Genomic DNA, 26,793 nt, shown 5'->3' with positions numbered 1-26,793 from the left:
CTGAGTAACATGCCCCCAAATGTCACAGAGTGAGTCAAGCAATTCGGCCCCATAGTCTCTGCAGTGTAGGCTCTCTCTCATCTTTATCGGTGACACTTTAGTTGGAGGTAAAAATGAGGTCCTTTTCAATGCCCAGTGGTGACTGTGCTCTCAGGAAGATCAGGAAATGACTTAAAAAAATTTTTTTTTAAAGTTTAAATGCCGAACTAGTAACAAAGATACTGTCAGAATTTATAGGATAGGTGTGTAAGGATTAACTGAGGTGCTTCTGTAGTAGAAACACCTGGATTGTGAGCCTTGTCTCCACATCTGTTTTTCAAACAGGGCAGTCACAATGAACTGCCCAGAAACTCCCCTTAATAAAGGCCATTTCCTGCCAAAGTTGGTTTGTTTCAGAGGTAGCCAAACATAGAGTTGTTCTTTTCACTTTTACTTGATGTAATCTCACCAACTCTGATGTTAGTATCATTTTTATTACATTTCAAAGGCAGGTTATCAAACCAATTGAAGTTAAAAACTTGACCAGGAATGGACAGCCAGGAAATTACTGTACACTCCTTTTCTGAACCCTTATGTTATGGTGCAAAAGCCTAAGCTCTTAATTGCCACAGGATACTACAGTGTCATCTTTGGGCTCCCTAAATCCCTGTGACCTCTCTGGTATATCTTCTTTTGATGTCTCCATCCTACCACTTATTATACACATGTTTTTGCAACTTAACCACACTCCATGGAAGAAGCCCTTTAGAATGAGACTTGTTCCAAAGTAGTCCATTGGCTTCCCAAGTAGGGAACTGCTTTTTGGTTTCTTTATCTGGCTACTGGGACCAAGAGATACCTGCGAGCCAACCTGCCATCAAGTATTGCCCTAGATGTTTCTTTCCAGGTTTAGCTTTGGAAGTTCAGGCCTCTCTACCTTAGGTCTTCAGTCGCCATTTGACTTCTCATCTCGTCCACTGAGGATTGCAGAGTTAAGTCAGGTGAGGAAATGTTCTGTCACATGGTATGTAATTTGGCTGCGAAGAAGCCTCTCTTTAAGAGGGAAAAAGTTGTATTCGTTTAAGTACAGAATAAATAATAAACTGTAATGCGTTGTCCAGTTGGTTGATTTTGAAGAAAACCCACTAATAGCATAGTTTTACTGTGCCAAACTGAGTATCTTATGTCTGTGTTCCTATTGATTATTATCTGCCGTGGGCCTTGTGGATATTCTCTTCCCTGTATCCTCTAATGAGTTAATTATAATTCATGTTAGTGTCACCTATACTGTACATAGAATCAAAGTGCGAATTGGAGAGGAAATAATTTAAACCAAGATTAGAATGCTTCTAAGATACAGTTTGAATTTGAAAGCTCAGTTCATGGCATTTTACATTCCAAGGAAAGCTTTGAGTTGTTTAGGATTCAGTTAACTTGCTCATATGAAAGGAAGAGAAGCATGGCTAACCTTCACACAAACGAAGATTTCCTAATATTCGGCTGGCAACAGATGGACCCATATGTACTCACACACTTGTGTATGGGATACATATGGTTCCTCAGTAGTTAAGCATTCGATGCAACTGAAGTATGGCAGGTTTTTTTCTAAATAAGTTTTTCTTTTTGTTTTTGTTTTGGTAGGAAAGAAAATGGCTGTGCACAGAGGGAGAACTGAGCACACTGTCTGTTCTTCAAGGATACCTCTGTGGGTTGGGGCTGTTAATGCTCACTGTCTTGACAGACCTGCTTGAACAGGGTAGGAAGAGGATAGGCTTTGGGTGTCAGACCTGCATCAACAGTGTGGACTACAGCATTTCTGAAAATTAGGACTTACTCCTTTTTCAGGGACTCCTTAGCTATTTATTGGCTATCAGCTGTAACTTCAATTTAACGTTTCTAAATTTCTAGCTCTTAAGTTTTTTCATGCCCTTAAGTTACGCACTGTTAATTCATCTGCATGAGTCACTTCAGTTGTAGTATACACAAGTGTATACTAGGCACAATATTGACTCCACTTTCTTACCTGGCAATGGCCTTCATGAAAATAGCATACCTGTATCAAGTTTGAAACAGCAAAACATAGTGACTTGGTAGATCCCAGATTCAGAAGCCAAAAACATTTATTGGAGAGTTCACTATGTGTCAGTCACTGTTGATACATTAAAACATTTAATACTGGCAGTGGGTTTCCTTTAGGTGTTATGAGTATTTTTATCTACATTTTACAGATGGGAAAATTGAGGCAGCTTACAGAATCTAGGTGACTTGTGAAAGGTGACATAGTCATTTGTAGAGCAGGGATTTGCACCCACGTGATCATACTGCAGGGTCTACACTCTTAGGCCCTATGTACAAGGCCCCACATAGATTCTTGATTGATTGTCTTTCCTCTGGCACATGCAGTCATCATTCCTTCTTGCCCCCATTCATCCATTTAATGTCTCATATTCTTTGTTGTTGCTGTTGTTTAATAATCTTCCTTCTTAACCTCCTCCTCCTCTAGTCCTTCATATTCAGAGCTTAACCACCTGCCTAGTTAAAGCTGGCAGGCTTAAAGAAATAAACCCTCATAAAATTCACAGCAGAGCAGATGGGGGTGAGTGTGTGGGGTCTTTTATCCTTTTGGAATATGAAAGTGTTGGGGGTGGTGATCATGGTCTCCTGGGATCTCAGGAGCATCATTGACACAGCTGTAGTTTGTGGTATGGTACACCTTCTGTGTGCTGGCTTTTTGGGGTCTGTTTCTGGAGCCAGGCAACGGAGTGGTTTTATGGTCTTTTAAGAATGAGTTGTGTGCCCCTTGGTGTCTATATGCCTTCTTTCACCGGTCTCATTTTAAAACTTCTCCTTTTTCCTCTTAAATGGTGATTGTGTGTGGTGGGCTGCCTTGTCATGGGCTTCTGTTTCTAGATTCTAGCTTATGCTCTGTGCCTTGCCTCCTTGCTTCAGCTTGTGAGGCTTTAATCCCATGTGACTCAGTTCTAGTTTAGTAGTAGCTTAGCTGTTAAGTAAATGAATGATCACAGCAGCAGGAATTTTGAGCTTGACCTACTAAAGGGATGAGCAGGGTGATTTAGGGAGCTCTTTGCAGGTTTCCCCCACTGATCTTGAGCCGTGTACCACATCACCAGTGATATATCATTCTTTCATAGTGCCTGTAAATTAGGACAGTCTATTCAGTAAGTTGCTTTTTTTTGCCCTGCCCCTGAGGAATGCCAAATATCAGGAACTATCACCACTTTGTTTACCCTGCTGCTGGGTCCCTAATGGCCTCTCACACAAAACTGTAAAATAGCTCTAGTCAGAATCTGGGAGGTATCTTCACGTCCAAGGAACAGGGTGGTAGGACAAGGACTCATTTGGCATGATAAGACTTCCCCATGGTCAACAACCTGTTGCTGCTTCAGAAGAATTGGTGCATCCAAGGCTTTTGGGGCCACTGCTGCCACCAGAGCTGTTCTGGATTGGACAGTGCCTCTCCTGAGCCTCAAGGTAAGCAGTGTGTGGTCTAAGAGAAGGAATGCAAGTCTGCATTTTATAGAATATTACAGCTGAATAGATGATTGCCTATGAGTCCCATCAGTTTTTAAGTGTGAACACTGAGATATTTGGGGTTGGATGTGAACTGGCTTGTCTAGCCTTCCCTGAGCTAGATTGAGAACTCAAGCAAACCATGTGAGCCCTTCCAGTACTTCTGCTATTGATGTTTAAGGGGATTTAGTCTTGCTTTCTCATCTATTAAGAAACAATAAGGAAAGATGTGAAAGTGTGGATAGTGAATAGCTGGTCAACATTTCCTGTCATACAAGTTGATGCTCTTGGGAATTTTGAGAGTTATTGGGTAGGGAAGGTAGCTAGGGGTGGGGGCTGAGGGTTTGGGAAAAGAGGAAAAGAGGGAAAGGGATGGAGGCTCCATCTGGAATGTGTTGCAAAGAAGAAAAGACTGCATAGCGCTTTGAATAAATCAAGCATTAGTCTAAGAAGAAATGTGATCTCAGCACGCATCTTCACTCCATTTCCTTGGCAAGGCCCAGCCATGCTTCTGCCCCCTCACCAGTCCTGGTTCTGTGTAATTTGGGGGTGGGCAGTTGTGTGTGCTGTAGGTGAGTTCAAACACTGGAAAAGGGACCACTTCTGGCTATCTTTTAGACCACCAAAGCAGTAGGGGACGAGTGCTTTCCTGTGTTATGGGTATGTGACATCAGGCTGATGGGGAGTATCAGAGGTGTTTGGGGAAGTATGGAGGGAAGGGTGCATGTCCAGTAGGAATTGAGTGATGCAGGATTTTGTCACTTATCAAGTGTCTCCAAAGTTAGTGATGGCTACAGCTCTATTACCCAGTCCTATCTAGAAGCAGTGTAGTTATTAGCAGTGATTTTGAAAATAATGATTCCATTCCCACTTCCGGTTTCACTCTCAGGATGCTCAGTGTGTTGAAACTGGAGTTCATGGACCATTTCAGTATCTTGTATCTTCTACGTAGGAAGCCCCAGCTTGAGCTGCTTCTGCTATTATATCCAAGTGGCCTCTCCACCCTTTCTCTGGCCTTGTGCCTCATGGGATTCATGGGCTAGCCTGTGTCTTGCCAGTGTTTCCTGAGTACTTGCCACTGTGTTCAACTTGGGGGCTGATGGGAGATGGGTGGGGACCACAGTGGCAAATTGGGAATGTTAAGATATTAAAGAGTTTTTGGTGGATTTCACCTGCCTCAAAGAATCATACTGTCTGTTAAGTATAGGACATTGAGGCCACAGATACAACTACAGACATTAGGTTATAGATCATCTGCTTCAGTAATTTGGCCTTAAACACTAACTAGTTTCCATGTTAGACACTCGAAGATAAGGGCAGAGAAGTTTTAGTTGATACTGCAGCTCTGTTCACCTAATATAGGAAGCCGAATTCTTTAAAGAAGAGAATGCCTCTGTAAGATAAAAGGAACCAACACCTAACATTTTGTTTCCCAGGGAATAGTACACCATGTAGACAAGGTCCTGCATCCCCTGAGGAGTCTTAGGGGTCTTGGTGAAATTCCACCTGTCCTTTGGTATGGAATGTCTGTGGTTTAGCTGTACTTGCCACTGGATTCTGCTTATTAGGATGAAAGGCTGTCCAGACACACTACTATTCCGAACTTGTGGTGTTCATTTCTAGTTCTCACTGCCCTGCTTTAACTAAGTGCAGTTGTGCTGCATGTACTCTAAAGTTAGGAGGTCTTGGATGAGGCTCCAAAATAAAATCCCATACCTTATGTTAGGATTAGAGCATGTGGTAAAGGATAAAGTGAGATGGTTTTCACCAAGAAGGAATGTTGTGGGCATTGACCTCAAGAATAATCCAGAATAGGTTTGGAATGAGGACAAAGAAAGACTGCCCTTGCTTTCATCAGGAGGAGAAATGAGCCTGATAGCTTTTGTTTGTGGCACACTTGGCCCAAATAGCTTTGAGATGCCTACAAACACTGATGAAGTTTATCTTCAATGACTACCAGCCAAATTGGCCAGTGCACCTTGGATCGAGTTATTTGTCCTTTGGATGAGGTGCTTACCATGCTTAGTTTTTAAAAGGAACCCTGAGAGCTTACTTTGCACTTCTGGCTCACATGTCACTATCAACCACATGTTAAAAGCACTTAAGAAAGGAAAGACTTGATGTACTTGAAGCTTTGATTAAGCATTTTATGTATGGACCATCTACAAACTGGGTGAATTTTCCACAAGAGGGGGGGAATAAATGCTTTTTACTGTGTCCTTGGAGTTTGGGTGGGATGAATACACTTACTTGCTTGGCTGTTGCAATGATTCAAAGGAGCCCCATGCTGTGCTGCAGAAGATTTTTCTCACCGTTGGAAGTTAAGGTTAGTTTACCTTCATTGCCACATTGCACTAGACTATGTGAACTAGAAACAGGTCTTCCTGTAGTCTGTCCTAGACAACATCCATACAAAGATACTTTCTAGGACTGCAGCATATTGTGAAATGCCCCATATCATGCACCCTAGGACTAAAGAAAAATTTGAATCACCTAATGACAACATTGATGAAGTGTTCCCTCAAGTGAGCTAGGAAGCAAAACTTCGGATGGGAGTTTGCCAGCACTGAACAAATAGGCAACAGTCTTAGGTGGTGAAATTCATTAATGCAAAGCAGTGTTAATGCCTATCTTCGACATACTTGATATCCAAAAAAGTGCTAATACAATTTTGCCACCAGTAGTGTCTCTGCCCTCTGGGAATCATATGTTTACAATAGAATCCACACGTTGGCTTTCAGGTTGTTTTCCTGCAAGTGGCTAAGAGGCTGTTTTAGTATAGTGCTAGCACTTTTTGTCTTAACCAACTGAAGAACTTCTGAATGCTGTGGTTCTCAACTCTTCCTTGATGAGCTGAGTTATGTTTTCACTGTTAAATTTCTGTTAGTACCTTTAGTAGCTGTTACTATTTGTTTCAAGCATTCTGCCTCTGACAGTAAAATTTTACTAAGTTTATACAGAGTTGGTAGTGCAGCTAAGATTTAGTGCTTTTTTTGGTGATAAACACCTTTGGAATATTTGAGTTGAAAGCTCCAAGTGAAACCCCCTTTCTAATTAAACATCTACCCCTTCTAAGTATATGTAATCCTGCTGTATTGCTGACAGCCACTTCTGGAGTGCTATCCTGAAGGTAAGCATCTTAGACAAAGTGCTATTGTAACACTTCTAGCTGAACTGATCATTCCAGTGGGATTTAACATTCAGCTGGCAGCTAAACATAGCAAATGGATTATTTTGCCATGGATATGGTTGTAATCAATTCACAATTTTGGTTTCTCTGGACAAATGAGAAGGAAAGTGATTTTCCCTATGTAATTGCATAGTTTTGTCCATTTTGGCAATCTGGTACAGAACCTCGGTTCCAAACCTTGCGCTTATAAGGTTCTAGTAAAATTTTGCTACTTTAAAAAAAAAGATGTCATGGGCCTTTGATTCATGTGAATACACAGGGATATACCATACACTTTTTAGGTACATTATTTGATTTCGCTTAGAAGTGGTCAGTTGGGCTATTCTATCCTGTGCAAACAGGCAAGACAATCATGTTATCCAGTGAAAATACAGGTTTTGTGACCAACTTTGTAATACTGAGCCACTAATTGAAATTTGTTATAATGTAGCCATTTGCTATTGGGCTATGCTTTTCCGTAGGTCTTCTCGCTAAGTCGTTACTAACATACCAAGTAACCTCTTCTACTTTATATATGTCGGCACTGCATGGAGGCTTAAAAATGATACAATTAGTTCCTTAATTGTGCACTCTGCGACGTCCCTTTAGGGGTGACATACTTCAAGGTCTCGGTGTTTTCCAGTTGCGTTTCATTTGGATTCCCTGAGTCTGGGTCAGTACGATAGGCTTAAAAAAAATTTCACCGCAACTTCCCTGTCCTTTACTGACGTGTACTTTGGGGGGTAGTCATTTTTAATGTCTTGGACAAAAAGGCATTGCCATAAATCTCTAGTGCATTTGCCTTCCCTTCGTTGTACTTTATAAATCAGATGAATCAGAAGACAATTCTTTCTAATGTTTTCAAGAGATTAATGTTATCTATTAATGTCATTTGCAAATAATTTTAGTACATCTGCCCCATCCTCGAATTGATAGTGTTTATGCTGGCATATTTTTAAATTTTAGATTTAGCACTGTTTGGGATTTAGGTAACTGGTTGATAATGTAATTTGCCTGCACGGGATCATTGGCAGGTGAGTTTGCATACTAAACTTGGTTCTGAAGGACCTATAATGAAATACACATGGGTGAATTTCATTATACATATATGCCTGATTCTCTTTGTTTTGATACCATTTAATGGTACCCAGTTGGCACATTTTCCCCTTGGGAATTTACATGGTTGAAGTTGACGTGAATATTGGAAATGAGTGCCATCCGCAGTGCCATTTACTACTAATCAAATATGAGATAAGTGGGAATTTGGCGTCGTGTTGTGGACACAACCATTATAGCGCTTGCGTAGGGCCTCTGTTTACGCGGCGCCACCGTTTGCCAAAGCCACCCGTCTAACTGGTCGACAATTTTCCAGTCAAGTGTGCTTCATCCATTCGGAGTCAGTAATACATTGTATGATTGTTGAGCTTTTATTAGAAATCTAATGAGTAGGGATTTCATGCCCAATTTTTTCTTTTAAAGGTAGTAATAAGGCTATTGGTACCTTTAGTGCCTTTCCCATTAACACTGCATCTAAATTTTGTTCATTCCTGTGGGTAGTGATTGTGGAAATTCACCAGTAGTTAATTCTTCATAGTTCGTATTAATGGTATTGGTTGCATATTTCCCTTCAGGAATTACTATTCCCAACTTGCTACAGTAATAGCAACTATTGCAGGGTTTTAGCGGGCATTGTGATTTTGTTATTGCAGGTTTAGATATAATTGGGAGTGTGATTTTCCTGTTTATAGCTCACTTTTGTTATATGATTTGTAGTCTTGCCAATTACTATAGGTCCTCCGTAACATAAGAGTGGTGTTTTCACTCTTAATACTCCAAGAAATGTTCACATAGATTTTGTGTAGTTTAGTAAACAATAAGGAAACACAAGGGAAATCCTGCTTTACTCGATTTTCCCCAAATACAGAGCCTTTTTGATGTTAGGTTCACCACCACTCCCATTGTAAATTAGGTTATAAGAAACTTTCATTAATGTTACAATCTGATAGAACTAATTAGAGCAAAAAATATTTTAGTCTTGATAGAAGCTGTTTGCTTCTAATATTGCTAATTTTACCTCCACATTCGCTGACATTAGAGGCGTTTTTTAAAGTAGGTCAGTGTAATTAAATTGTTAGCATATTAAAGTGACTGTTTTCCAATAGTACTCGGTTTCTGCCCTCGATTTGGTAATCCTGTTGTCAGGAAGTAGTTCAAGGTTTGTTGCCACAATAGTACAATGAATAGTTTTTTCCCCCGTATCCTGTAGTACTGCATTACTCCACAGCGCGTCGCCCTTTTGAAATTATTTTGCATTGCTTGCATCACAGATTTGGTTCTGACGGTTAGTAGGGTAACCTGATGACTACTAGTGAGCCAAAAATACATGTGAGGAATTTCAAAGGCGCTTGTTTCTTGATTTTGTCCAGTTAAAGGTTGTGGTTCATAAAGTTTGACTTTGGTGTTTGTGTACACAATAGCATAGTGCTGGTGTACAAGTGTTCAATTCAGTATCCCTAATTACTAGGTTCGTTACTCTGGCTTATCACTAGAAATTAAAATTTTTCACTAGCGAGTTAAAAATAAATGGTTATATATGAAGTACCAAAGATCGTATGTTTCTCCTAAAACCAGCCAACCTCATGGGAGTACATTACTCCACATAAAAAATGTCTGAGGGAGTTAAGGGCTTAATTTAATATTCTAAAATAATTTAATATTCCAAAATATTCAGTATTATTATTTCATATACTTTTAGTGTACTTATATTGTAGCAACTAAAGCTGGCTTTTGTTAAATATAACATTGTCCCAGTAAGCACATGTCCTATGATAAGCAGACAAGGCACAAAAACGCACAGTATGTGTTAAGGTTCTGTTGCTATAGTTTTGCCCTGTTTGCCATTTTATTTTTTTTATTAATCCAGTGTCCATACATATGATGTAGTGATGAGTGGTGGTTTAATTTTGGTGTTCTCTAGCAACTGCTATATTTGCTTCACATACTTTGAGCTGTATCTCACTTTTCATTTCATTATTTTTCCAGGGGAAATCTTGTGGACATGGTGCACTTGAATGTCGTCACCTGGGTGACAACATATAATAGTGCCTTATGTGCATAACTGTTCAGGGCTTACTTTTAGTTCAGACTTGCTATTTAGACTAGGTATATTTTAATAGTATTAACTACTTAGTCTTTTGCCCTCTGGTTGACTGTCTGGATTTTGTCTACTAGCAAAACACTAGGTATTAAAATCTGCCAACCATGATTGAAGTGGCTCTGGAGGTACTGTCACTTGCCTTATTATGCTATCATAAGTCCACGATTTATTATACTGTCGTTGACTTAATAACTTGATCAAAAAAGTGTACCCCAGAACTTTACAATTGTGAGCAGCCATTTCCTCTGTCTTTGTTGAATAGTAGTAATCTAAACCATAGTCGTCAAGGTGATTCAAATATATTTGGTAGGTCTTGGACTTTTCTAGCAAGTTTTGTATTTGTTACTAAAAATATGTGCTGTCTAGTTGTTTGCTCAGCAGTTCCTTCGTATTATAGATATGGTCCAAAGATTCTTTTACCACTTCGGTCAAACGTAGGAGTACCTTTATTCTGTTTCTGAGGCTGTTTAATGACTGTTTCCAAAATCTTGCTTCTACTACTGCTCTTATTAGGTCATTCTTTAGCCCAGCTATACTATGAGATCATCTTTTCACTTCATGGTGTCACTGGAAAACTTAATGTCTCCTAGTGGATGAGAATGTTTCAGTAGTAGAGCTAATCTCCATGTGGTACTCCTTTATCTTTAATGTTTGCTTTCTTGTATATGTGTTTTGCTTATATATATTGGATAGTTTGATGCTGGTACAAATACTTTACCTTCACTTATGGCCAAGATACCGGTAACCATTACTTGGGGACAGCCTGTCAATGGGTTTATCATCAACCTGTCAGTAGCAACACCTATCTTAACAACTCTACTTTTCAAAGTAACTTTAAATAATGTAATAACTTCTTTTTTAAAAAATAGCTCTTATTGTGTTGTAATTCATATACTATAAAACCCACCCTGTAAAGTTCAGAGGCTTTTAATATATTTGTGGAGTTGTACAACAATCATTACTGCCTTACTGTAAAACATTTTTATCACCTGAGAATGTAGCCCTATATCCATTAGTAGTCATTCCTGATTTTCCCTTTTCAGCAACCCGGGCAGCTACTAAACTAACTTTTCGTCCTAAGGATTTTGTCTATTCTGGGCATTCATATCAATGCAATCATACAAGATGTGACCTTTGTGTCTAGTTTTTTTCACTTAGGATGTTTTGGGTGTTTATCCGTATTATTCCTTCTTATGGCTGAATAATATTCCACTTTATGCATTAACCTAATTTTACACATTCATCAGTTGAAGGATATTTGGGTTTCCCACCTTTTGTCTATTAATAATAATGGTGCAATAAACATTCATGTACAAGTTTTTATGTCAACATTTTCATTTCCATGATTATACACTTAATATTGGAATTGCTTAATATCACAGCTCTTTCACATTTTGAGTAATTGGCATTATTAAAGTGGCTGCGCCATTTTACATTCTCTTCAAGAAGAAATGTCTTCAAATCCTTTATTCATTAGAATTGGGTTATATGTCTTTGTGTCATATTGTTAGAGTTGTTTATATAACTGGAAAATAGACCCTTATTGGATATGTGATTTGCATGTATTCCATCCTGTTCCCTTTTAACTTTCTTGATGGTATTGTTTGCAGTTACAGAAGTTTTCAATATTGATGAAATCCAGTTTATTTTTTCTTTTGTCACTTTTGATTTTGGTATCATAACAAACAAACCATTATCTAACTTAAGTTGTAGCTCGTATATTGTGGTCTGATCCACTTGGCATGTATATAGTGTGACGTGAAGTTTCAACTTTATCGTTTTGGACACAGATAAACAGTTTTCCCATCACCATTTGTTGAAAAGACTAATTCCTATTGAATTAACTTGATACCCTTATTGAAAACCCAGTGCTTCTAAATGCAAGGGTTTATTTTTGGTCTTTAATTTCTATTTCATTTATCTTTATATCATTATGTCTGGACCGCACAGTCTTTATTATTGTAGCTTTGTGGTAAAATTTAAAATTTGGAAGTACAAATATTCCAGTTGGGTTCTTTTGCATGATTGTTGGACCTTCAGTTTCCATATGAAATTTAGGATCATTTTGTCAGCTGCTATTAAAAAATATGGCATTTTGATAGGAATCACATTTAATCTACAGATCTCTTTGTGGAGTATTGCCATGTTCACTATTTTCCCAGTCCATTAACATGTCTTTCCATCCATTTAGTCATCTTCAATTTCCTTCAGCAGTATGAATTCAATGTAAATAATCTTCTACTTCTTTTTAAAAATGTATTCCAAGTATTTTACTCCTATGATACTGAAAATAGAATTGTTCTCAATTTCATTTTCTATTGTTCATTGATGTGTATAGAAATAAAATTATTTTTCTATTGATCTTGTATTCAACCTTTCTGAACTCATTAGAATTGCTTTCTGTTCCAGTAGTTTTAACAGTAGGATTTTTTTTTTCTGGTAGATTCCTTAGGATTTTTATGTATAAGATTATATCTCCTATGACCACAGATAATTCTTTCAATCTCATTGATTTTTACTTCTATTTCCTGCCTAATTACCCTGGCTATAGTCTCCTGTGCAGTATTGGCAAGAGCATCTTTTTTGTCTTATTACTGGTCTCAGGGAAAATACATTTACTTTTTAACCATTAATGACAATGATAGTTGTACAACTTTTGTAGATGCCTTTTGTCAAGTATAAAAAGTTCCATTCCTACTTTAAGTTTGTTTTTTAATCATGAATGGTTGTCATAATATTTGTCAAGTGCTTCTTATACATTTGTCAATATGAGGTTTTTCATATTCATTCTACAAATATGTTGTATTAAATTCATTGATTTTTCAAATATTAAACCAATTGAAGCTTTACTGAGAGAAAACCCATTTGGGCATGGTGTATAGTCCTTCATATTCATTTCTAGGCTTATTTCCCTGGTGTTTGGGAGATTTGCATGTCTATATTCATAAGGTAACTTACTCCATAGTTTTCTTGCTTTATCTCTGGTTTTGCTATCAGGCTAATTCTTGCCTCAGAATGAGTTGGGAAGTGTTTCTCCTCTAATTTTTGGAATATTATGTGAAGGATTGGTGTTAATTTCCTTAAATGTTTCACAGAATTGTCATTGAAGTCATCTGTTCATTGGCTTTTCTTCATAGGAATTCTGTAGATTAATTACTGAATTTGTTTTTACAGGTCTGTTCACGTTTTTCTTCCTGAGTCAGATTTGGTTTTGTCCATTTATCTAATTGGCATAATCTTTTTGAGAGTATTCCCTTGTAATTCTTTTTGTTTCTGTAAAATTGGTAATATGTCCCTCTCTTATTTCTCATTATATTTATTTTAATTTTCTTTTTTTCATGGTTAGTTTAGCTACAACTTTTTTTTGTTTGTTTCAAAGAACCACATTTAGTTTCCTTGATTTTCTCTATTTTTTTCTATTTCTTTCATTTATTTTCAACTCATTTTATTTCCTTCTTACTGATTCATTTCAGTTTAGTTTCCTCTTTCTAATTTCATAAGGTAGTTTGCTTATTTACTTGAAACCTTCACTTTTAATGTAGGTACTTAGCTACAGTTCTGTCGGTAAGCACTGTTTTGTTATATCCCCTAAGTTTTAAATGTTCTATTTATATTTTCATTCAAAGTATTTTCTAGTTGGGTGATTTCTTCTTTGATCCATTGGTTATTTAGGAGTTTTTTGTTTAATGTCCATTAATTTTCCAAATTTCTATTATTTTCTGATTTCATTGTGATAGAACATGCTTTGTATGATTTCAATTCTTCTAAGTTTATTGAGACTTGTTTTATGTCTTAGTATATGATCTGTCCTGGAGAATGTTGTGTGTGCATTTGAGGATAATGTGTATTCTGCAGTTGAGAGGATGTTCTGTCGATGTTCAATAGGTCAAGTGGTTTTATAGAATTGTTGAAGTCTTCTATTACCTTGTTGATCTTCTGCCTAGTTGTTCTATTATTGAAAGTATAGTATTTATATCTCTAGTTCTTATTGCTGAGTTATCTATTTTTTCTTTTTCCAACATTTTTGTCTTATTTTTGGTGCTTTTGTTAGGTGCCTATATGTTTATAATTCTTACATTTTCCTGATAGTCTGGTCCTTTGATTATAATAAAATATCCTTATTTACCTCTAGTAGCAATTTTTTGCTTAATTCTGTTTTTTATTTGTATAGCTACTCCACCTCTCTTGCTTAGTAGCTGCCTGGTATGTCTTTTTCTATTCTTTTACTTGCAGACTTTTTGTGTCTTTAAATCTAAAATGTGTGTCTTGTAGAAAGCATATAGATGGATTGTATATTTTAAATTCCCTTGTTTTTTTTACTGTATTTTGGAGGGTTTTTTTTTCCATGCTTGCTCTGGTATTTCAATCTTATCTTAAAATAACTGATTTCACATTAATACCAACTTAATTTCAGTTGGGTACAAAATTTGCTCCACTGTATCTCTGTTCCCTCTCCTCTACTTTGTGCTGTTATTATAATACAAATTATATCTCTATACAATGTAGGCACATCATCACAATTTTCTAGTTATTCCTTTATGCTACTGTCTTTAAGTCAATAATGAGAAGAAAAGTATGACAAGTAAGCAGATTTTGTTGTTTTTTCTGTGTACTTATGTAGTTACTTTTACTGGTCCTCTTTATTTTTCATGTACATGTGATACATGTGAGTTATTCTCTAGTGTCCTTCCACTTCTACATGAATGACTCCGTTTTGTATCTCTTATAGGGCATGTCTGCTAGCACTGAATTATTTTAATTTTTGTTTACCTGGGAATGTCCTAATTTCTCCATTTATCAAGAAAATTTTACTGGATACGGAATTCTCGATTGACATTCTTTTTCCTATATTCTCAGTAGTTTGAATATATCTTCCCACTATTTTCTGTTGTCTATTGTTTATGATGAGATGTTGGTTTTAGCTTGTTGAGGATACATTGTACATGATGAGTTTTTCTCTTGCTTCATTCAAGGTTGTGAAGTCAGTTTGACAATTTACCAATCTTAAGTCTAGATTTGAATGTCTTTGAGTTTATCCTTTTTGGTGTACATTGATCTTGCATGTAACAGATTATTATTTTTTCATCAAATTTGGCATGTTTTTGGGCATTATACACATTCTTTCTGTCCCCTTTTCTTTGTTTAACTCCCATTATGTTATCTTTACTGAGATCAATTCTTTTTCATTATCTTATAATAGAACTTAAGTCTGTTTATGTATAGTATTGGCTGAATCTCATAAGTAGTGTTCTTGCTTTTTTGTTTGCTAAATATGTTTGATTATAATTTACATTTCTTTTTTAACCCAGTAGTTATTTACTATGATGCTGCATGTTGAGGATTTCTGGTTTGAACTAAAATAAAAAATAAAGGTTGTGTTGCATTGTGATTAGACAATATTGCTGTTGTCCTTTCCTATGTGCCTAGTTTTTTACAACAAATTTATCTAGGAGGGTAAGTCCTGCATTCTTTTTTTTTAAAATTTTCTTTATTCTCTTGTACTTATTCTTCCAGGAGACCTGTAAAAACAACTTGCCAAGTTCTTACCACATGTACCATTGGAATTGCAAATGGAATGGAATTGAATATATAGATTAATTTTTGGAGAGCTATAATCTTTATAACTTCATACACGAATGTGGTATGTTTTTTTATTTATGTCTTCAGTATTGTGTATGTATGTGTCTTTTTCATTTATTATCTTCAGTATTTTCCCTGAGTTTCTGAAAGAAATAGGCAGATGTCTTTGGAACTGGGATTATTGTGGGAAAGTGCAGAAGATGTCATCTAAAGAGACTAGACTTGTAAGCATAGAAGGTCATACAAAATGTATTTTTTTGGATATGATGTTACTGTTTCTTCCAGATGGCCCTAGGATCCACATTATTTACAATATTCCATATCCCTGTTTTAGTAAGAACAGAGCTGATGGCTAATGTTACTATTTGGTAAGCCATTTATTTTTAGTGCTGTTAGCATCCCTTTGACCCTCCCCTTTTCCCATTTAGAAGTGCTTCCTCCATATTGCAAGCTTCTGGAAATTAGTGCTTTTGTTTACAGAGTATTTGCCCATTGAAGTCCTCCAAACCCTGCAGTATAGAGCCAACTGGTTGTGTTCTCACTACAAAAGCTTAGAATCATAGAGGTAAGAATCCTTGATTTTGTTTCTAGCTTTAAGAGCAACTCTCTGAGAGGAGAACAACAGGATATAAAAAGGAATTCAAACAGATTCTATGAGAGGCACCACAGGAATCAGAGCTGTTTAGACTGTGGGAGACAGCTCCTCCAAAATGGAGGGTTTGATGATTTAATCATATCTTTTATGGTGTCAGGGATAGTTGGGTTGTGCTACTTTTGAAGGCAGTTCTAGTTAGTGGAGAAACAGATTTAAGAACTGTCCAAAGATGAATATAACTTTTGGAAGTGATTCAGTGGTTTGTATGACCACTTGGGATGGAATTTGAGAATCTCCCTGCATGGAATGAGAGGTTAGATTACATGCATTTGAAGATCATATTTATTCCTGAGAGTCTATCTAAATCAAGTCAAAGAAACTGATTTTTATTGTGTGCTTACTTCACATGCACCCACTTAGTCATCACCACAACGCTCTGAGGCATCCCAGAGACATAGAGTAAATTTGCTAAGGTAACTCCTCTAATTAATAGCAGAGCATACTTCTAATACCCCTTTCCTCTTATGTATCTTAATTTGCAATAGTAATTCCTTACGTTTGTATAGCCTGTTATCATTTAGAAGCCTTTGAAAAATACGGTTTTATTTGAACCTTATAAAAATCTCGTGAAATTACAAGGATAGATTCACACATCTACTTTATAAGTGAAAGGTAAGAAACTGGTTCCTCTGGAATAAAGGGGATCAGGGAGATCATTCAATACAACCTCTATATTTTGCAGTTGGGAAAACTGAGTACCAGAATTAAAAATCAGGACATTTTGAGGCATTCTTTTTTTGTTGTTGTTGGGGGAAGAGGAACGTCAGACTAAATTATTTCATGGGGTACAGAAGGATTACATTGATTTTATTCATCCTTTAGTATACACTTGATGACAGCTTACGACCTTAGATTAAGGGGCATTTTAACAAACACTGATCAAAAGCACAAAAAATTTAACCAGGAAATCTAAGGCTAGGTGGCAGGTGGTAGAAAGTATTTTGCATCATGAGGTCCTTGGTGGCCTTGAAAGCATTTAGAGTACTTTCAGCTCAGGTTCAAGGGTCACATGGGAATCAGGCCACCAAAGAATGGGTTATGTTTTAAGCTTGCCATCAGTCTAGAATGGATGGGAGTGAGGTCTCAGCCCTTGCCTACACTTTGGGAGCCACCATTCACTCATGGGACTGACTCATAGGCTCAGACAATGGCTGTCTTTATTATGGCATAGGTTGTAGATTGAGAGCCTGAAAGATAGGAATGTAAAAGACTCATCCAAAACAGCTTATTTTGAACCTAATTCAAACCCAACAAATTGTCTTGCCTTGGGTAACTAACTGCACTTGCGGATGGGGAACACCTTCCTGTGTCAACTTGTCTCTTTTTTCAAGACTCTTTGTAATACTGAGCTGAAATTTCTTCTTCTACAGCTTCAATTTATTCAGCATATTTGTATTGTGCCCCAACTCAAGAATATCGCTTTATTGTTCTCTCTTCTACATCTTCAGCTTCTCTCTGCTGCCTTTTGAGCTGCCAGGCACTTTGCTGGGTGATGGGGATATGGAGATGAATTAGACACAGTCCCTGCCCTCAAGGAGTTCTCAGTCTAGTGAGAGAGTTCAACATGTACACAGATGTTTACAGCAGTATGGTATGCTCTACAATGGAGGTATGTACAAGGCACCGTGGGGTTCAGAAGAGAAATCATTTGACAGAGTCTGAGATGCCAGAGGTTGGAGGAGCCAATCAATGCTTTAGTTGATTCTTAAAAGAACTAAAGTTTGGCCGGGCAGAAAACAGAGGGAAGGACCTTTTAAGCAAGGGCATGGACATTGGGAATTGTTGAAATGTGGGAATGACAATTCCTGAAATTAGGCTGGAAATGTAGGCTGTGAATAGATCTTTATATAGTATGGCCTGAAATCTGGATTTCATTTTGAGTGTTTTAAGAAGGGTATGCTTTTAATATGGCCACTCTGGCAGCAGTATGCAGTATGTTCTGGAAGATTTTCAAACCTGGACAGGGAGATCAGGACACAGTAGTAGTTAAGATGATAAATGATCTAAGGCCAGGAAGAATGGGAGTGTAGAAGCGGGGATACCTTCTTAATAAGAGATCATAAAAACAGATATAATAGAATATGGGAAAATTAAGGTGGTAAAGAGAGAAAAATCAAGGCCTTCAGACTTTGGTAAATGTGCACGCCCCCACCCCTATCCATGGGCTTGAAAGACCCTCTTGTGTTCTCTGAATGCGTGTTACTTTGGTTCCTTCTGGACTAGATCTTGGCTGCATAGATTTTTGCTAGTTTCTTTTTGGGGTGGCAGTCGTATATGAAATGTTGATTTCGGGAAGACATCCAAACAGCTTCAGACCTCTTAGAGTATTACTAAGTTCCTTGTCCTTCTTGTAAGTAGTAGGCCTACTGTCACTGTCACATGTCTTCCAAAGGACTTTTTACCAAAACTGGAGTTTTTATATCTAAAGCCCATTCAGGGAAGAAATGGCCTTAGTTTCTTTTTTTTTTAATTAAGATCATTGATACACACTTTTATGAAGGTTTCACAAGAAAAACAATGTGGTTATGACATTCACCCTTATTATCGAGTCACCCCCCCATACCCCATTTCAGTCACTGTCCATCAGTGTAGTAAGATGCCACAGAGTCCCTGTCTGTCTTCTCTGAGCTACACTGTCTTTACCGTGACCCCACACACACCATGTGCACCAGTCATGATGCTCCACAATCCCCTTCTTCCTCCCTCCCCACCCACCCTCCCCCATCCCTCTCCTTTGGTAACTGCTAGTCCCTTCTTGGAGTCTGTGAGTCTGCTGCTATTTTGTTCCTTCAGCCCTGCTTCGCTGTTATACTCCACAAATGAGGGAAATCACCTGGCACTTGTCTTTCTCCACCTGACCCACCCCTCCAAGCACAATACCCTCCAGCTCCATCCATGCCGCTGCAAATGGCAGGATTTGTTTCCTTCCTATGGCTGAGCAGTATTCCACTGTGCACATGCACCACATCTTCCCTATCCATTCATCTACCTATGGACACCCAGGTTGCTTCTATATCCTGGCCATTGCAAACAGTGCTGCAATAAACATAGGGGTGCATATATCCTCTTGAATCTGAGAAGTTGTTTTCTTTGGGTAAATTCCTAGGAGTGGAATTCCTGGGTCAAATGGTATTTCTGTTTTTAGTTTTTTGAGGAACCTCCATATTGCTTTCCACAATGGTTGAACTAATTTATATTCCCACCAGCAGTGTAGGAGGGTTCCCCTTTCTACGCATCCTCGCCAGCATTTGTGTTCCTAGTCTTTTCGATGTTGGCCATCCTAACTGGTATGAGGTAATATCTCATTGTGGTTTTAATTTGCATTTCCCTGATAATTAGCGAAATGGAGCATCTTTTCATGTGCCTGTTGGGAAGAAATGGCCTTAGTTATTATTGTCTCAATTGCTTTGTTTTACAGAGGGATTTAAGAATGTTCATGGCTACATTTCCAAGCAAAATATGTTCAATAATTGAAAATTTAAACATCCAATGTTTATTTTCTCTTTTCTCAATGTAATATAAATACAATATTCTTTGTGAAACTGATTCAGAGAATGGCTTTCTGTGACTACAATTATTGATGGGAGGTTATATTTAGACATGTATTTTCAGTGGACCTTATGTTACTAGCCATTCTGAAGGGCAGTAGGGTGGAGAAGGGTTGGGAAAAGAAGTCCTGTATAGGGCATGAAGGCAGTACAGTGAGAGTTTGAGTGTCAGGACTAGATAGCCTGGGTTCAAATCTGCTCTACACTTACCAACGTGGTCTTGTTCATGGTTTTTCACCTCGCTGGGACTTTATTTCCTTTTATGTAAAATAGGGGTAATAACCTTTATTGCACTGATTTGGGGGAAGGGGAATATAAGGATTTAATGGAATTTATATGTAAATTTCTTAGAAGAGTCTGGAAATGATAACTGCCAAATCAACTATATTTGTTGCTGATAATGAATGGTGACCATGACATGGATTAAAAGAAGATAGTTAACTCGAGTTATTTATATTTTACATCATGAATGAGGATGTCGGAGTGTGAGAAAGTAAGAAAAACTAAGTGACCCCAAGGTTTTCAATGGTATATAAGTGTGAAGCCACTTTGCCTTTTTTTTTTCTGCCAAATAGTTTGGGAAACCAGATAAATTGTGTGTATGTGCCCTGTTCACTGATCTATTGCCTTTGCTTTTTTTTCCAAATAGAAAACTGTTAAAAGTTGTGTTACACTTAAATAAAGGTTATCTCTGAAAAGTAGAAAATGCTTTGTAGTTAGTCAAAACTGGATTTAAAACCTTACTCATCTATTTGATACCTGTGTGATCTAAGCCATGTCAGTTAACCTCACTGAACCACAGTGTCTTCATCTGATATAATAATTAATTTTCAGGGTTTATATGAGGATATTTGTAAAGTGTTTTCTGTAAACACTGTAAATTACAGCTATCATTGTTAGTTCCTGGATACTCGACGCATGACAGAAACAACAGCAGTCCCTGGTGGCTGGGAGGACTTCATGGATACAACAGCAACCTGGAGTTGTGCTCTTCTGAAGAAATCCTACTCGGATGGATATAATACAACCTGCTAAGTGTCCTAGCACTTATCAGGTTGTATTATCATTGTCCGTGTCTATGGTTCTCATCTATCAGACTAAATTCCTTACGAGCAAGGACAGTGCCTTTGTATTCGCAGTGCCTCATCCAGTGCACATTGTAGGTCTCATTAAATGTTTGTTGAATGAAAAAATGAATCATCAACAGACATTAATTGGGCGCCTGCTCTGTGATCTCCATGGGCTCAGCTTGTCCCCACCAGTTGCCTACAACATCCAAGCTGTCTTCAGTATGCTTTTTCCTGAAACTTCCTCCTCCTTTCTGCTAATTCTTTTGCCGAGGACCTTGCTGTGTAATGAGAGGATAGCAAATATACATCAAATACCATCTCCAGTTGATTTACAGTGGCTGCCTTGGTTATCTATAAAAATTCTGAAGCCAGGTCTCAGCTCAGTGTGAAAGGTTGTAACTGGTGATGCTTGGTGAGGGTGGGAGAGGAGGGAGTAGCAGCCCAAATGCCACATATATGTCATATTTAATACTGTGTTTTCCATGAAATACTGTGTTTCTAGGCCCTGTATTTTAGTCTTGGCTGCTTGAAGATGTTGCGTGGCTGCCACTGCTGCTACTACAAGTACTGCCAGTTGCTCCTTGGGTAGGACCATGGTGATCATTGATCAGAAACATTACCTGACAGTGTGGGGTTTGCTTCTGTGGCTTCTATTCAATTTTCCCTTTTCAACTTTACTTCAGATGTCCTCTTAACATACAGTGACAGATATGCCTCCACTTCCTATTCACCACTCAACCGGCTCATGTTTCCTTTTTCTTATTTAGTGTGATTAATCATTGTGCTAGGAGAAGCCTTTGTGTTAGAAGATGTGACAACTAGAGTACAAGTAAAATCATGCCATCAGGGCCCTACCATGAGTCATATACACTCCTTTTAATATGGGATAAAATTGAGTGTGACTGCAGATTGCACAGCACAAAGGACTGAGAAGGGAATCGTAGATGTGGGAGACAGAGATGAGAACACATGGAACAAGATCCTGAAAGATGGTGCACGTAGTGGTGGGAGGGTGAAACCTATGGCTCTATAACATGGGTGGAGCTTCAGTCTTAGATAAAAGGAATTAGCTCTCCAGGGGAGCATAGAGATAGGGAAAGGAGTTAGGAGAAGTACCTGAAGATTTGTAGAGGAGCATGATGGAGATGAAGTGCACCAGGGACAAGATTATAGAGGAAAAAACAGTCTCTAAAGAAATATTCAGGCCTACAGGCCGAAGTGGAACCATTAACAGAAGAACTCATGGTATATCAAAGGGAGAACCTAGTTGGAAACTTGAACTGAAGCTCAGGAAAATTTAAAGTGGTCTTGGGCCAGGGTCACAAGTAACATCTGGTTGCCTTGGACTCACCTTGATTGAGGGGTGGACAGATAGCAAGGAGGAGTTATGGACTTGAGAATGGACAGTATGGACTTGAGAATCCAGGCTATATGGAAGGAAGTTAGATCAGAAGAGAACTCAGATTCTGTGAACAAAAAGAGGCCTTAGAGTGAATGAGATTGATTTTGAATACTTGGAAAACTGGCATGACAGGGTCTATAATCAGCGGATTTTGAAATGTTAAGATTTGAAAACAGAAGTGGTCAAGATAACCTGTGAAGCTATGAAGTCAGATGGTTATTTACATGGCTATTGAAGTGTTCCAGGTTTATAGCAAAAACTGGGCTGGGAACAAATACTGTGGGTCATATACAATAGGTCAGTCACTAAGGAATGATATGGAGGTTGGCACATGGCAACTGAAGATGTAAGAGAAGAGAGGATGTAGTGGGATAGTAGTATGAGTAGTGGTAGGGGTTATTAGGATGTACAAAACCTGTGGTTTCCATATTGCACTGAAGAGTTGGTTGCCGTAATGCCCAGCTAAAACGATCCCCTCCTTTTTTTGAGAGCCTTCTCAATGCCCGGCACCTTGTTGTGTGCTATCCATTTACACCTTTTGGGTCTGTCACATTTCAGGTGTGAGAGAATGAGCAGCAATAGCAAGACAGCTGGAGGAGCTGCAGGCCCTAAACACTGATGGAATCGTGTGACCATCTCCTTAACTCTGAAGACCAGCAGACTGGTCAGCTTGAAGTGGCTTAAAAAGATTTCCTTAGGATTAAAATATTTCCTTCATCTTGACCTAAGTTTATTACATCGTGCACACCTTTGTTGGCTGTGTTCCATAATGTACTTTGGCTTCTGAGCCTCTGAGCTGAGGATTGAGCTAGTACTGCCCTTTGGGAAAAAACAGGCACAGTACTTTAAAAACATACTGATTAACTAGAACAAACACAGTCCTATTATCTTACTGCACTTTTAAGATAGAGCAGACAAAAGAAAGCTCACATCAGTGCATGAATAACAAAACCACTTTGTAAAAGCTATTGTAGGGTCTGGATGCATCTTGTTTAGTGGGTATATTGTAGATGTTCCCTATGTTGTTGGGAAGGAGGGCTGAAGATTAATGCAGAAAGACAGCCCTTAGGATTTGGAAGGTAAAGTTTAGAGAAGAGAGTTTCTGAGAACCCTCTGATACTGTATGCAGTCATTTTTCTTCTGTTACAGTCTTCAGATAAGTCGATATTCCAGTAAACGTTGAGAACAACTGCGGTAGAGTGACTAAGCCCTCAGACAGGCTATCCCCTCCTGTGTAGGCTGCTTCATATTCCTCAGGAGAAACTGGTAGAAGACTTCATATGAGGGAGAAGAAAAGGAAAAAAGCAGAGGATAACTACAGCTTCTCCATCTCAGTTCTACAAAGCATGACTCAGCAGAAGCATCACTCACTTGAGACTTCAGACCACAGGTTGCTCTTTTCAATTGTATGCTTAGCTCTCTTGGCTCATTTCTCTTTTCAGAAGTTGTACTGTATGTGTGTATATGAACTATACTTCCCACAAAGAGCACCCCATGTTCACAACAAAAAACAATTTCCAAAATATGGCATAATAATTGCCCTGTTAGGCCTCCAATAGTAGAAATTGCTGGCTTCCAAATGCTGGAATGTAGGCCACCAGAGATGAGTTTGGGCTCAGCAATAAAGGATTCCAGCTTCAAGAAAGGAAGGCAGTCAAATGACTTGAAAGTAACCCCTATTCCTGTGCTCATATTCTTTTTTTTTCTGCCCCATGTATATGCCACTGGGAGTCAGTCTTTAATTAGCACTTCCTCCCCATCTCTTAAGACTCAGAGAGGTATGAATGCTAAGGTTGGAGTTTAATTTGTCATAGCTACCTCTACACTTGGGGAAATATTCAGTTAATCAGCCTGATACCCACTTCCACCTGATCTTATGGCAGCCAGAAGCTATAGCTGAGGCCAGCTACCCTAGACTGCAGCCTCAGGATTTACTTCTTATGTCTCACCTGATTGTGAAGTACCAGTTAGAGGGCTTGCCCCAGGGCAGTCCCCTGTACTAAAATGGTTATAAGAGGTTAGTACTTAAGACATAGTATATAAAGAGGAAATCTTAAGGGTTAATAGTAAATATCAGGAGTTCTGGTTACTTTTTCTCAATCTGGAATGGGCAGAATAGGGAATGGGGAAAGTGAAAAGTCTTGTATCTTTCAAATACATTCTCAGTGATTCCTCAGGACACCCTTGGTCACATCTGGTGTGGTATCCTGGGTCTTGCCTCTCTTCAGAGTCCTAGTGCACTCCTTGCTCCAACCACCTTTCATTTCCTACCCTGTCCACCTCAGTGGGTTTCAGCAGGTGTTTTCCTTTCCCTCCTCAAAGCCATCTGTAACAGTCCCCACCTGGGAGGAGCCTTATTGTGAATGAGTGAATGAACCGCCAGTGTTGGGAGTGTCACTCGTTTTTTTTTCCTTTGGATATAATGAGGAGTAGAGGAGGCTATGAAATCCCATAATGGAGTAACAAATGCCTGCCATTTCAGTGGATGTTGGACCTAGAAACCTGCATGAGTGAAGGAAGAAGGAAGCAAACCTGTGATCTTTGATGTTCATAAATGAACATAGGAGTGAACTCCTTATTGCCCTTAGCAATGGAGGGAGAGAGGGGAGGAAAGTGAGGGAAGTCATAAAATCCTTTACTTCAGTGGAGTAATCACTGGGACTTGATGCATAAACCTGAAACTTTTTAAGGTGGGTTGTTGCACTGCACCACTGCTACTGCTACTTGTGAGAATCACTGCCAGCCACTTTTCGTCAGGTAGGATTGCTTTTGTGGAGGTTTCTGGTAACCGCTATTGAGAAACAATCCAGAACAAGATTTGCAACTTAGAAGAGCTCTCTGGTTCAGTGACAGGGTGTTAAAGGAGTCAAGGACAGAAGAGATAGTGCAAGGGCAGAGGCAGGCTGGGCCAGAGGCAGTGGGCAGAATGGCTCCAGGCAACCCCAAACACCAGGTATGGCATAAGGAAATAATACAATGAAATGTCAATCCTTGAACTTATTATTTGTTACCTGCCAGACCATGATGGGATATCTAAAATAAAAAGAGCTGCTTTGGAGGAGGGTTATAAAAGATGCTTTTATAGAAGAGATTTAGAAGAGGGGAAACTTCCAATTACATAAGATGGACATTATAGCTTTTAAAGATTTGTCCCTACATAGGTCAAGGAGATTGATACCAGTATGAGCCTGTGGCTTATGAGGCAATTTTAACTTACAGGTTTCATGCTCTTGGAGAGATGCTGCCACACTCTCTCACTTTGGCAGGTGTTCATCTATAGTGAGTACCTCAAGGAACAAGAGGACAACAGGCATCCAAGACACAACAGTGTACACTTCTGAGTGAAGATAGCAACTGAATAGATTGTGGGCTTGGCTGGATTGGGCTGGGATGTTTGTTTTTAAAAATACAAAGTTTTTTCCTTGCTAAAAGTAACAGATGATCTTCATTAAAAAATAAAGTGAAAGGTATAAATTAAAAAGGAACACCTATAATCTTACAGCCTAGAAAACAGTAACTCAAAACACTGCTCTTTTTTAAAAAAACAATTTTTAAAAATTGATATATTGTATGTGTTCTTTAACTTTTTCCATTTGAAAATAAGCATATTTCCATGTAATTAGCATTCTTTGAAAACTCAGTATTGTTACATAATATTTCATATGGATCTAACAAAATTTATTTAGATGATTCCATACTGCTGGATATTTTGGATATTACCAGTTTTGCCTACAAAATTAAAATGTAATAAACATTATTGAACATTAATTTCTATGTGCCTCTGATTATTTCTTTAGAATAAATTTCTGAAATTGGAATTACCAAGTTGGATGATGAGTCTTATTAGGGCACCTGACAGGTGTTGTTGAATTATCCTCAATATAGTTGTACAAATTACATTCCTGTCAGTGGTATATAAATGTGCATCTCAACATGTTCACCAAAACATGGACTTTTTCTAAATTTCTGCTCATTTGATGGCAAAATTTCTTTCAGAGATGTTTATTTCTAACTTATATACAGTAAAATTCACTTTTATGATGCGTAATTCTATGGGTTTTGATAAGTACAGAGTCATGTATTCTTCCATTCCAATACTATACAGAACAGTTATCAATAATTTCTCTTGATCTTTTTGTTGTAAACCCCTATTCCCCATTCAAAATCCCTGAAAACTACTACTGATATATGCTCCATTCCTATAATTTTGCCTTTTCTGGAAGGTCATATGTATGAAATTATGCAAAATGTTGACCTTTTTGGTTTGGCTTTTTCACTTAGTAAAATGAATTTAAGATTTATCCATGTTATGTGAATCAATAGTTCATTCCTATTTTATTGTTATATGTCATTATATGAATGTATCACAGCTTTCTCCTCCATTCACTAATTAATAGACATGAGATGTTTATAGTTTCGGCAACTATGAATAAAGTTGCTTTAAACTTTCAAGTGGGAGTGAATGCCAAATTTTTCTGAAGTTTTTGTATCATTTTGCATTTCTGCCACAAATATATGTGTTCTAGTTCCATATCTTCATCAGCACTTGGTATTATACATATTTTTTTATTTTAGCCGTTCAACTAGGTATGTATTGATATCTCATTGTGGTTTTAATTTGCAATTCCCTAACAGCATGAGTTTTATCATGTTTTCATGTTTATTTGCTATCTTGATATAGATAGAGGGAAAAAATGGAGAG

The 26,793-nt window shown here is 38.1% G+C and overlaps 1 long non-coding RNA gene across 28 annotated transcripts in view; it reads left to right on the top strand.

Annotated features, from left to right (window-relative positions):
* The window catches only part of LOC118931425 (uncharacterized), a 61,092-nt gene extending 34,611 nt beyond the window's left edge, over window positions 1-26,481 (top strand). For 8 of the 28 annotated variants that reach the window (XR_008995155.1, XR_008995151.1, XR_008995154.1 and 5 more), the window contains 3 exons: window positions 1,621-1,735; window positions 15,351-15,477; window positions 17,520-26,480. This is a non-coding gene — a long non-coding RNA (uncharacterized LOC118931425). Of the gene's footprint in view, window positions 1-886; window positions 981-1,620; window positions 1,736-15,350; window positions 15,478-17,519 lie in introns of all 28 variants that reach the window. The other 20 variants (XR_008995146.1, XR_008995144.1, XR_008995145.1 and 17 more) reach the window with 16 other exon arrangements.
* The last annotated feature ends 312 nt before the right edge of the window (window positions 26,482-26,793 follow it).

This window comes from Manis pentadactyla, chromosome X (genome assembly GCF_030020395.1).
Source record: "Manis pentadactyla isolate mManPen7 chromosome X, mManPen7.hap1, whole genome shotgun sequence".
Lineage (NCBI taxonomy): Eukaryota > Metazoa > Chordata > Mammalia > Pholidota > Manidae > Manis > Manis pentadactyla.
This window is presented reverse-complemented; position numbering and strand designations above follow the sequence as displayed.